This window comes from Cryptomeria japonica, chromosome 5 (genome assembly GCF_030272615.1).
Source record: "Cryptomeria japonica chromosome 5, Sugi_1.0, whole genome shotgun sequence".
Lineage (NCBI taxonomy): Eukaryota > Viridiplantae > Streptophyta > Pinopsida > Cupressales > Cupressaceae > Cryptomeria > Cryptomeria japonica.
This window is the reverse complement of record NC_081409.1, coordinates 610,173,838-610,186,959: the sequence shown is the minus strand read 5'-3', so window position 1 is coordinate 610,186,959 and position 13,122 is coordinate 610,173,838.

The window sequence follows — 13,122 nt, the reverse complement described above, 5'->3', positions numbered from 1 at the left end:
GTTGAGGAAGACATTTTCCCCAATTGACATTCTCTACACAAGGTATTATCCGGTTTGCTCAGCACCGGCAACCCTCTAACTGCCTTAATCTTACTAGCCTTCACAATGTTGTCAAAGTTCACATGGCAGAATCTCTTATGCCATATCCAGCTATCATCAAGCTCAGCCATAAGACATGTACTTATATTAGCATTTAGATGAAATAGGTTACCTTTAGTCTGCATGTCGGTGGCTACCAATTTACCATCTTTACCTTTGATTCTACAAACTCCATTCTTGAATTGCAGAGTGAGTCCACTGTCATTTAACTGGGCAACACTTAGAAGGTTGTGTCTGAGACCATCAACGCAATACACATTGTCAGCACTACTCTTTCCATTCAAGGAGATGGACCCTCTTCCTTTGACCATGCATGGTGCATCATTGCCAAAGCAAACCACACCACCATCATACTCTTCTAATGATAGAAACTTGCTCCGGTCACCAGTCATATGGTGAGAGCAGCCACTGTCAATGATCCACTCATTGGAATCATCAAACCGGGAGATAAGAGCCTTCTTGTCTGTCACATCTTCCTTTACAGCAACGAACACAATGTCTTCATTTTCTTCATCTTCTGATTCCTCATCTGTGACACCTTCATCAATTGCCACAAAACAATTTCTTCGGTTTCCTCCTTTGAATTTCTTGAACCTTTCCAGTTTGTCCTTGTTGTCACTATTAGGACAGTTCATAGCAATATGTCCTATTCGGTTGTAGGATAAACATTTCAAAGGTAGCTTACCTTTGTATTTACCAGTTCCTTTTGGGAATCTCCTGTCTAGAAGAGCTTCAAATTCCATCAGAAACTCTTCATCCTTCATCTCTCTGTTCTGACTAGGTTCCCCACTAGTGCTAGCCTCTTTTCCTTTTCTGGATGGTATAGCAGAAGCTTTAAAAGCTTATTTTGACTTTTGAACACTACCATCAAAGCTATTCAGCTCATAGGCTGTCAACTTGGCTATGATGGAGTCCAAGGATGCCTTAGACTTGTCTATTGATCTTAGCTCCTGAATAGCAGCAACCCTTATTGCATAGACCGACAACAGGGATCTTAGGACTTTACTTACCACAGTGGAATCTTCTATTTTGCCACCTGCACTCTTTATTTCTCCAACAACTGTTTTGATTCTTATTCCATACTGTTGAATGGCCTCTCCTTCAACCATCCTCATGTCTTCAAACTTTCCTCTCAAGCTCTCTTCCTTAGCCTGTTTTACATGCTCATCACCACCATAGATATTTTCAAGAGCATCCCATACTTCTTTGGGATTTGCCTTGCCCTAAACATCAATAAACTCAATGTCAGATAGACTACTGATGAGGGCTTCCATGACTTGCCCATTTTCTTGTATCTCTCTCTTTTGGTCATCGGTGAGAGTACTGGTAGGAACAACATATACATTTTCAACATAACTCCAGTGTTGAACACCCATGCTTTTGATGAATATCTTCATCCTATCTTTCCATATACCAAAGTTTTCCCTGTTGAATTTTGGACCTTCCCTCTTCATCATTTGGCTAGGATCTTTTCCTCAAGTGGTTAAGCTTACAACACAGAGGACCTGGAGGGCTCTGATACCAATTGATAACTCAATGATGAACCACTAGTACCAAACCGACACTGAGAGGGGGGGGGGTGAATCAGTACAGACACAAATATAGTCCAAAATCGGTTTGACAACAAACACTCACAATGACTGATAAACAGAGATACCGGTAAAATAGAATGCAACCGGTAGCATCCAATATAGCTCAATCAGTCATGAACCAGTCACTCACTAAGCTTTTTTCTTAGCTCAATACCACATTATCATAATATTCACATACATGAACTAGTAGACTTTAACTATCAAATCTTCACAACAGTGAGTTCAATATGTTTTATAGACAGGGATAAAACATAGAACCTTCATGTGCATAACAAATAAAATAAAGCATCACAAGACAAAAAGCATCTCACATGACACATATTTTTCACGTGGAAACCCAACTAGGAAAAACCACGGTGGGGATGAATACCCACAAGCTGCTTTTTGAACTCTTTAGAAGTCTGCTCTGTTAGGAGCCTTGTCCAGTTAAGAACATTACAATAGGTTCTGGTAGGAACCGATCCTGTTAGGGATCACCCGGTTAAGGGTTAAACTCGATAGGGTCACCTTGTTAGAGGATTTTAAGAACTCAATAGCTGAAAGGATCTCCTAAGCTTCTCTAGCTTCTCAGAACTCATTAGCTTCGAGTTACCCGGTTAAGGGATTTACAACAAGCTGGTTAAGACCACCCGATTTAAGGGATTTTGAATCAAGCCAGTTAAGGCTACCCTGTTAGGGGATTTTACAACTATTGAAGTGGTTAGAGATCAACAGGTATTACAATGATCTGTTAACAACACTTAATACTAATACAGATTCGTTTAGGCTCCTCTTTTCCTTCTACACATACACTTTGCAGGTATCTCTTCTCTCCTATGGTCTGGCAAGAATCTCGTATCACTTTCATTGGATACACACTCACAACTTTTGCCAACAACTTCAGATAGAAACCTAACATCGACCTTATAGGGAACATACAGGTCGGTAGCAAAAACCTTAAACCCTAAACTTGTTAGGTTGAGCAATTCAAACGGTTCGATCCTGACCATTGAAACATACTGCATTAAATGCACCAGTCTTGAGTCGATCTTAAGACATTCTCCATCATCCATTATCCACCGTTTTCATGGCGGCTGATAACCCATCACGCGTTATCACCATTTGATAGACTTTGCACATTCCCGAGGTAGATAGGAATAGTCTTCTTCATGCAAGATCCTTCACGCGCACAGAGCTTACGTGGCAACATGATCTGTCCTTCATCATACTGCTAACTCATCACACAAAGATCACCAATTGAGTCACACAGACTTGAGATACTCCAACCGGAAACCCCGAAGTGGAAGCTGCCTTACCAACCGATAGTCATACAGTGCTTCCATGTGTCGGTTCCCATAACTGCATGCCGGTTCACTTTGAACAAATGTGCCGCTTCACTTTGGCATATACCGGTTCACACATATGCCGGTACCTCTTTCTTCACTTATCTCATGTGCCGGTTCACACTATGTCTCAGATTGACATCAATGACAACATACAATATCATTATGTCTTCATGCCAGTTTACATAATGCTCATGCCGGTTCACATAATGCCAACAATAAACATCATAACACTCATAACACCAGATTTAACATGGAAACCCAAATAGGGAAAAACCACTGTGGGATTTCGGACCCACTAAGAAATATACACTTCTAGAGTATGCTCGGTTAAAAGCAAATCCTGTTAAAGATTACAAACACATTGCTAGATGTGACCCGGTTAAGGGATTTCCCTCAGATCTGTTAGGATCTTCACCTTGTTAGAAGTGACCTTGTTAAAGGATTTCAAACACTCAATCAGAATGTCACCTTGCTAGAGGGTTTTACAAATAAGACTGTTAAGTCCATTCGGTTAAGAGATTTTCAGTCACTTCACAAAATAATAGTAATAAAAATCTATCTGCAACTTCACATCTAAAATGCTAAAGAAGATTCTTATTTGACCAATTAAATATAGACATAGAAATAATCTTGTCCATCTACTGGGCTCTATACTCTGTTATTCAAAACAGATCTTCAAGCTTCTATGCTCGGTAATCACTATGTAGCATCCCTATGCATACACTTGCCCGCATACATTGTTTATCAAGAGTTCCCTATTTATAAACAATTCACCAACCGCTTAATCTCCTTGATCACATTTCCCATGATCAATCATAGCCATCAGATCTTCAAACTTTGACCAGGTTCAATGTATCCTTCGATCTAAAAATGTTTTACCCTGCCTCGGAACTTGCATACATCTCTTGGAACTCGTGCTAGGGTATTGCGGTTCAATCTAAGCTATAGATCTTCCTACCAATTTTCCTTTGCCATAGATTCCTTAACAAACTTCATTCACGACATACCAATCATTTAATCATAGCCAACTCATCAGCTTCCTTCATTAAATAATGCATGTAATCATTTAATGTATTCTGTTATTACTCGGTTGCAACTCGGTAAATACTAAACTTCACTCGGTAGACATTTCGCCTTCATTAACTGATAGCGATAACCTTAGGGTTTACCGACTAGGTTCCTTAGAGTTTACTGACTAGGTTCTTTGCTCGGTAACATAGTATAGTATTAACCTTTCAGTCAATAACATATGTAGGATATCAAAACAATCTAATCATCATGATCTCATCATTGTCTGACTCGGTAATATTTGCCCATTGAATAACTTATTTCTCTCCTTATTCATCATATTCTTTTTGTGTCTTTTACCGACATCTTTATACTCATCAAATCATACTTCTCAAGATATGGCAACATCATACTGAATTAGAAAATCAATTTCTTGACATCAATGACAAAATAATAATATCAAGACAGTAAACATCCTTAATCAGTTATATCCATAATCATCAACAACCTTCTGAATATCCTTATTGAAATGCCAACAATCTCTCCTTGTCTGTTATAATGCCAAATGCCAATAATCTCCCCCTTTGGCATTGATGGCAAAACCAATTGATTTGACCTAATTGTTTCGGATTGCTGTGAGATTCTGAAATGCTGAAATGCTCTCCTTCTGTCATCAGAATTCTCCCCCATACATTAGTTTTCTCCTCTTCTCTTCTGTCTTCTCCCCCTTTGACAACAATGCCAAAAAGTAAAGAACTAAAACATAATTTCTTCCTGTATGAAGTGATTTCCTGTTGTTATGTGTCAACTTAGTCTTGGTCAAAGCATTTATGTCTTCAATTCCTATTCCTTGTATTATTTCTTGTATTGTTTCCTGCACACCTTTAGAAAACCTCCTAAAGTGTGTAAATCAGCATCAACTCCTAAAAAGATATTCTATAGAGTCATCGAATTTATGCTTTCACCGAACTCGGTCAGTGAGTAGAAGTTAGGGGTAGGACCCCTAACTTACTTCTGAGATACTCAAAAGTGTCCCTTGGTAGTGGCTTGGTGAAGATATCTGCTATTTGTTCCTTTGTGCTAACATACTCCAACACCACTTTCTTCTCTTGAGCTTCTTCTCTAAGATAATGATATTTGATAGAGATGTGCTTTGTCTTAGAGTGCATAACAAGATTCTTTGAAATGTTAATGGCATTAGTATTGTCACAAAATATAGTTACTGGCTTAGTAACTTTCTCATTTATACCTTCCAACAGTTGTTGGATCCATGCTATGTTGGTACAATTCAATGTTGCAGCAACGTATTCAGCTTCTGCTGTTGACTGTGAAACACATCCTTGTTTCTTGCTAAGCCAACTCACTAGTCTTTCTCCTTAAAAGAAAGCTCCTCCACTTGTTCTTTTCTTGTCATCAATGTTGTCTGCCCAATTAGCATCAGTATAAACTTTTAAATCAAAATTATTCCTTTTCTGATATACTAAGCCATAATCCTCAGTGCCTTTCAAGTATCTAAAAATTCTCTTGATTGTTGTCATGTGTGCTTCCTTAGGATCTGCAGAGAATCTTGCAACTACCTATTGCATGTGCTATGTCTGGCTTGCTGTGAACAACATATTGCAACTTTCCAATCATGGATCGGTAAAGTGTCTCATCAACAGATGCAGATTCATCATTATTTGATAGTTAACAGTTGGTAGTCATAGGAGTACTTACTAGTTTTGAATCCTCCATTCCAAATTTCTTCAAGATTTCCTTTATGTACTTGGATTGAGTAATAAAAATCTCTTTTTTCATTTGCAATATCTGTAAACCTATAAAATACTTTATCTCACTGATTAATGACATTTCAAATTCTTTGCTCATTTCATTTCCAAAGTTCTTACATAGAGAGTCATTCCCACAAAATATAATATCATCAACAAATATGGCTGAGATCAGTATTCCATTTTCATCATTCTTCATATAAATATTGTTGTTTTCACTTGTTCTTACAAAACCAATCTTGATTAAATAAGAGTGCAATCTTTCATACCGTGCTCTAGGTGCTTGTTTCAGACCATATAAAGCTTTGTTAAATTTACATAATTGATCTTTATTATTGTCTTCAGCAAATCCTTCAGGTTGTTTAATAAAAACTTCTTCTTCTAATATACCATTCAGAAATGCAGATTTGACATCCATTTGATATACCTTGAAATTCTTGTAAGCAGCATATGCCAACAATGTTCTTACTCCTTCTAGTCTTTCTACAGGTGCAAAAGTTTCACCGTAATCAATTCCTTCTTCTTGGGCATAACCTTTGCAAACCAGTCTTGCTTTATTTCGAATGACCTCTCCTTTTTCATTCAGCTTGTTTCTGAAAATTTATTTTGTACTGATTACATTTTTGTCCTTCGATCTTGAGACCAATGTCCATGTGTCATTCTTCTTGATCTGATCAATCTCTTCTGTCATAGCATTTATCCAATCTTCACTGTTAAATGCCTCTTTCACTATTCTCGGTTCAAATTCAGATATCAGACATGTGTTCTGTCTCAGTTTGTTCCTTGTCATCACTGGATCATCCTTATCTCCTATAATCTGACTTGGTGCATGATGTCTTCTGACATATTTGGCTAATACAAGCTCGGTAGGCTTTGTATGTTCTTCTTCATCACTCGGTAATTGGATATTCTCTTCATTTCCTTCTGCAGGTTTCTCGGTAGGACTTGTCGGTTGAACATAGACAAATTCATCATAATCTTCTAGTTCCTTGGAATTTCCTTCATCATTTCTTTCTGCAAATTCATCAATTTTCACATTTGCACTTTCTACTATTTTATTAGATGATTTGATCAAACATTTAAATGCTTTACTTCTAGAAGAATAACCAAGAAATGTTCCTTCTTCACTTTTCTTATCAAACTTGCCATTTCTATCATCCTTGTGTACATAGCATCTACTTCCAAAGATTTTAAAATAACTTACATTAGGTTTCTTGTCATACCAGATTTCATATGGTGTCTTCAAAGTACCTTTCTTCAGTTGTACTCGGTTCAGGGTGTAAACTGTAGTGCTTATTGCTTCTCTCCAAAATGTTTGTGGCACTTTCTTTTCAATCATCAAGGTTCTGGCACAATCCACAATAGATCTGTTTCTTCTCTCAGCAATTCCATTTTGTTGTGGAGTTCTCGGTGCAGAGACCTATCTTTTTATACCATGATCATTGCAGAATAAGTTGAACTCATCAGATGTGAACTCTCCTCCTCCATCTGATCTAAGACATTTCAGTTGGCTTCTTGTTTCATTTTCAACTCTTGCCTTGTACCATTTAAACATTTGAAAAGCTTCTGATTTTTCTTTTAAAAACATTACTGACATCATCCTTGAGTAATCATCCACAAATAATATGAAATATTTATCACCATAATAACTTTGAACTTTCATAGGACCACAAAGATCAGTGTGCACAAGATCTAAAATTCCCTTAGAAGTGTAAGACTTACTTGTAAAGCTTGATCTTGTCATTTTACCCATCTGGCATCCCTGGCACATAGCATTCTCAGTTTTTTCAAGACTCAGTAGACCTCTTACTCGATGCTTCTTGCTTATTTTGATCAGATTATCAAAATCTACATGACAAAACCTTGTATGCCATAACCAGGTATCATCTATCTTTACATACAAACATTTATTCCGAGTTGAGTCAAGGTGAAATGTGTTACCTTTTGTTTGTGTCCCAGTAGCAGCTAACTTTCCATGTTTCTCATGAACTTTGACAATTCTTTTCTGAAATTTTATTCGGTATCCTATATTGTTTAGATGTGCTACGCTCAACAAATTGTATTTCAAACCTTCAACCCAATAAACATCATTGCATCTTGCATTATCAAGAAGTGTTATGGATCCTTTACCTCTTACCGGACATGGTGCATCATTACCAAATCTTACATAGCCTCCATCATAGTCTTCTAACATAACAAACTTGTGTTTATCACCTGTCATGTGATGTGAGCATCCACTATCTATGATCCCAGAATCATTAGTATTTATGTGAGATATAAGGGCTTTTTCTTCATACCTTTCTTCATCTGATCTATCTTTGATAGCCACATAAACTACTTCCTCTGTATCAGTTTCATCTGATTTATCATCATTGGATTCCTCATTGGCTATTAAGCATGACTTTCTATCTCTTCTTCTGAAGTCTCGGTGTCCTCTGTAATGATTATCTTTCTGTCTATCATCTCGGTAATCTCTCTTTTCAGTAGAGTCTTTGTCAGGATAGTTAGAAGCCATATGTCCTATCTTATCACAATTGAAACATTTCAAAGATAGTTTTCCTTTATACTTACCTTTGCCTCTCGGTAACCTCCTAGCTAATAGTGCTTCAAACTCTTCTTGCTTTCTTATTTCCTCATACAGTTTGTGTACTTCCTCCATGTTTTTGCGAAATCTTTCACTTGCTCCACTGTGATCCCCTTTAGTGTACTTACTCATTCTATCATTGTAATCATCAGATTCACCAATATGAAAAGAACTAAATGCAAATTCAACTTTATTTACCGATGACCCACTGTTATCAAAGTTACTTAACTCAAATGCATGTAGCTTACCAATAATAGCATCTAAAGAAACTGGCATATTAGGTATATACCTTAATTCATTGATTGCAGAGACTCAGATTGCATAAGCTGGTAGAAGGGTTCTTAACAACTTACTTGTTATATCCTTTTCTTCAATAGTTCCACCTGCTCCTTTGATTTGATTGACAATCTCCTTTAGTCTTGTACTGTACTGGGTTATGTTCTCACCTTCATTCATCCTCATAGATTCAAGTTGTCTTCTTAGACTATCCACTTTTGCTCTTTGAACATGTTCATCTCCTCCATACACAGATATGAGCTTGTCCCACATTGCCTTTGCATCATTGCAGCCTTCTAGATCATTAAACTCTGAATCGGTCAATGCAGATGTTATTTCAATCATTGCTTGGATATGTTCTTGCTTTTCTTTTATCTCTTCCATTGTCAATGGATAGGTGCTTGGTGTGATGAAATCATTCTCCACATAATATACAACATATTCTCCAATTCCTGATAGGTGCAACTTCATCCTTTTCTACCATGTAGAGAAACTTGACTTGTTCAACTTCAGTGCATCCCTCTTATACATCTTTGGATCTTTTCCTCAAGTACCTTTAAACTTTTCCTTCCGGAGTCCAAAGCTCTGATACCAATTGATAGTTCTGATATTTAAAGATAAGTACAGATGCCAAGCTAATAAGATGAGAGGGGGGGGTGAATCATACAAACTTAATCTTCCATAAAAACATCAGATTCAACCTCGGTAACATATACTTCGGTAATATAACCAAAACTACTAAACATGCAAACTCAAAAGCATATAAACATCATAACACTCATAACACTAGATTTAACATGGAAACCCAAATAGGGAAAAACCACTGTGGGATTTTGAACCCACTAAGAAATATACTATTCTAGAGTATGCTTGGTTAAAAGCAAATCCTGTTAAAGATTACAAACACATTGCTAGATGTGACCCGGTTAAGGGATTTCCCTCAGATCTGTTAGGATCTTCACCTTGTTAGATGTGACCTTGTTAAAGGATTTCAAACACTCAATCAGAATGTCACCTTGCTAGAGAGTTTTACAAATAAGACTGTTAAGTCCACTCGGTTAAGAGATTTTCTGTCACTTCACAAAATAACAGTAATAAAAATCTATCTGCAACTTCACATCTAAAATGCTAAAGCAGATTCTTATTTGCTCAATTAAATATAGACATAGAACTAATCTTGTCCATCTATTGGGCTCTATGTACTCTGTTATTCAAAACAAATCTTCAAGCTTCTATGCTCGGTAATCACTATGTAGCATCCCTGTGCATACACTTGCCCGCATACATTGTTTATCAAGAGTTCCCTATTTATAAACAATTCACCAACCGCTTAATCTCCTTGATCACATTTCCCATGATCAATCATAGCCATCAGATCTTCAAACTTTGACTAGGTTCAATGTATCCTTCGATCTGAAAACATTTTACCCTGCCTCGGAACTTGCATACATCTCTTGGAACTCGTGCTAGGGTATTGCAGTTCAATCTAAGCTATAGATCTTCCTGCCGATTTTCTTTTGCCATAGATTCTTTAACAAACTTCATTCATGGCATACCAATCATTTAATCATAGCCAGCTCATCAGCTTCCTTCATTAAATAATACATGTAATCATTTAATGTATTCTGTTATTACTTAGTTGCAACTCGGTAAATACTAAAGTTCACTCAGTAGACATTCTGCCTTCATTAACCGATAGCGATAACCTTAGGGTTTACCGACTAGGTTCCTTAGGGTTTACTGACTAGGTTCTTTGCTTGGTAACATAGTATAGTATTAACCTTTCAATCAATAACATATGTAGAACATCAAAACAATCTAATCATCATGATCTCATCATTGTCTGACTCGGTAATAGTTGCCCATTGAATAACTTATTTCTCCCCTTATTCATCATATTCTTTCTATGTCTTTTACCGACATCTTTATACTCATCATATCATACTTCTCAAGATATGACAACATCATACTGAATTAGAAAATCAATTTCTTGACATCAATGACAAAATAATAATATTAAGATAGTAAACATCCTTAATCAGTTATATCAATAATCATCAACAACCTTCTCAATATCCTTATTGAAATACCAACAATCTCTCCTTGTCTGTTATAATGCCAAATGCCAACAACAACCAATACCAACATTCAGAAACAAAAGGACATAGCAGGAAAAGGTGATCCACCAATTCCATACAATAACCACAGAAAACACAAAGAAAAACTGTTGTAATCCCAAGCCTATCCAATCGCATCCCAGTAAGGACTTTATCTTGGACTACCAACCAAGCAAAAGCCCCTGCCTTTGGAAGACAAGCAGGATGCCAGAAAAGCTTAGTAGGTCAACAAGAGGGCAAAGGGGCCTAAACCAAAGAATTGTACCCCTCTTTTACTGAATAGGAGCCTGCAGTTTTAAAAAAAAAATTTATGCATGTGTTTTTTTAATAAATAAAAAAATGTTTTTTTTTTTTTTTTTTCAAAAAGTTTTTTTTTCTTTTTTCAAAAAGTTTCTTTTTGCATGTGTTTTTTGATTTTTTAAGTCATTTTTTATATGCATACGTTTTTTTAATAAAAAAAAAATTGTTTTTTTCCCTTTTTCAAATTTTCTTTTTTGCATGTGCTTTTTTGGTTTTTAAATCAATTTTTTTTGCATGCATTTTAAAATAAAATTTAACAAATTGTTTTTTTCTTTTTTTCAAAAAAAAAATTATGGGGTGTTTTTTTTTTAATAAAAAAACTAATTTTTCCCTAATAAGCAAAATTCGGAACATGTTTTATTTCACCTAACCTATATGCAGTGTTCTCCAACCGACAACCCTGGGGGAGGGGGGGTGGCAGTTTTGGCTTTCTTAATTTCACCCTCGGCTATATTCCAACCAGAGGGCATATCATTTGCATAGATTTCTACAAGGCATCATTTGGTGGCAGCCTCATCTACATGTTTTCCAGTTTGGCACACTTGCATTTCATGTTGGATCTTCTTATTTGAGCTATGTTTTACACGCACTATCATAAAGTGTCACACCTCTTTGTCCTTCGTCTTTTGATGACACATATGATGCAATCCTTATGTATTGTAGATTAGGAATTTGATATCAGACCTTTGACATGTCTCCTCTATTGAGCATGTCAGTATGTTTGTGTAACTGATGGTTCTCATACTGGGTCTGCGTGCCTGATCTTTATCATATGCAGCGAGTGATTCATCATCATCGACATTGGTACCTGGTTTTGTCACACTTTGACATTTTTGGTGCATCATTAGTTCTCATTCTTCATATGGGGGAACATTTACAGGAGATTCTACATTTTTTGGAGGGCTTCATGGTCTTCGTCTCTTTTTGGAGAGGAGTTTTGTTCCCACTAGGTTTTCTCCTTTTCTCCACTTTACAGAGATTTGTATGTTGTGATTGGGTACCTCATCAGGCCTTGTTGTCGGGACCCAAATTTGCATGTAGTTGCCTTTGTTGCATGCACTTAGCTTTTTAGCTACTCCCTAAATTCATCTTAAGGGGGGATTAGAGTAAAAGTTTTTATTTACTTAATTAATTTAATCATATTGGTTAATTAATTAAGTCACATTTTTCTTTTTTCACTTAAGCTAAATTTAGGAGCTTTTTTAGGCATTTTATATGCATGCATCCCTTAGGTATATTAATAATTAATTAATTATTAATTATTAATTTCTTTTTAGGGTTTCTATCTTTAGAATTAGATTTCTTTATAAGGATGACATATCCTTCATTGTAAATCAAGCAATATTCAATCAAGCATTCAATTCTTGTTATTGTCTTCCATATTCTCGTTTGTTGTGCAATTTCTCCTTTGTATGTAACATGTATTCTTGTAGATGATTATGTGGGCTTGTAGGAATTCAACAATCATGAATTCTAACAGAAAATTGGTTAACTAATGAAGTTAATTCATTGCATGTTATTTTAAGTGAGATCAAACATTGAAGTTTGTTTTGGTTGGTCATGGTTGAGGGAGAGGTCTCCACCATTAGCCTTCATTTTGTTTTTTTGGTAAAAAATCTTTATTTTTTCATTTTTTTACATTGTTTCTTAAACACATTATTAAGATAGTCAAAAGGTTAGTACATAGTTTTTAATTTTTAATTTAGCTATTTGTTAAAATGTATCAATAAACATGGTTCAACGAGCCAATGTTTTTAATATAAAAGTAGTAATAATAAATTGAAGCTATGTAAATAAGTTTTTATTGTGAGAAAAAAAAAAGAATTAATAGAGGTTAAAAAGATTATAGTATTTATGTAACTGAGAGGCACAACTTACAGTGGCACTAGGATTTATTAGTTGTGTTTAGAAAATAAAAGAGATAAGACTTATCCAATAAAAAATGGAAACTTTCCTTATCCAATTGCACACCAGTAGTAAAATCTTGCATGTAAATATTCACTGATAATTTCCTCTATATTTCGTACCAATTTTTTTGAATTCCTCTTCATCGTT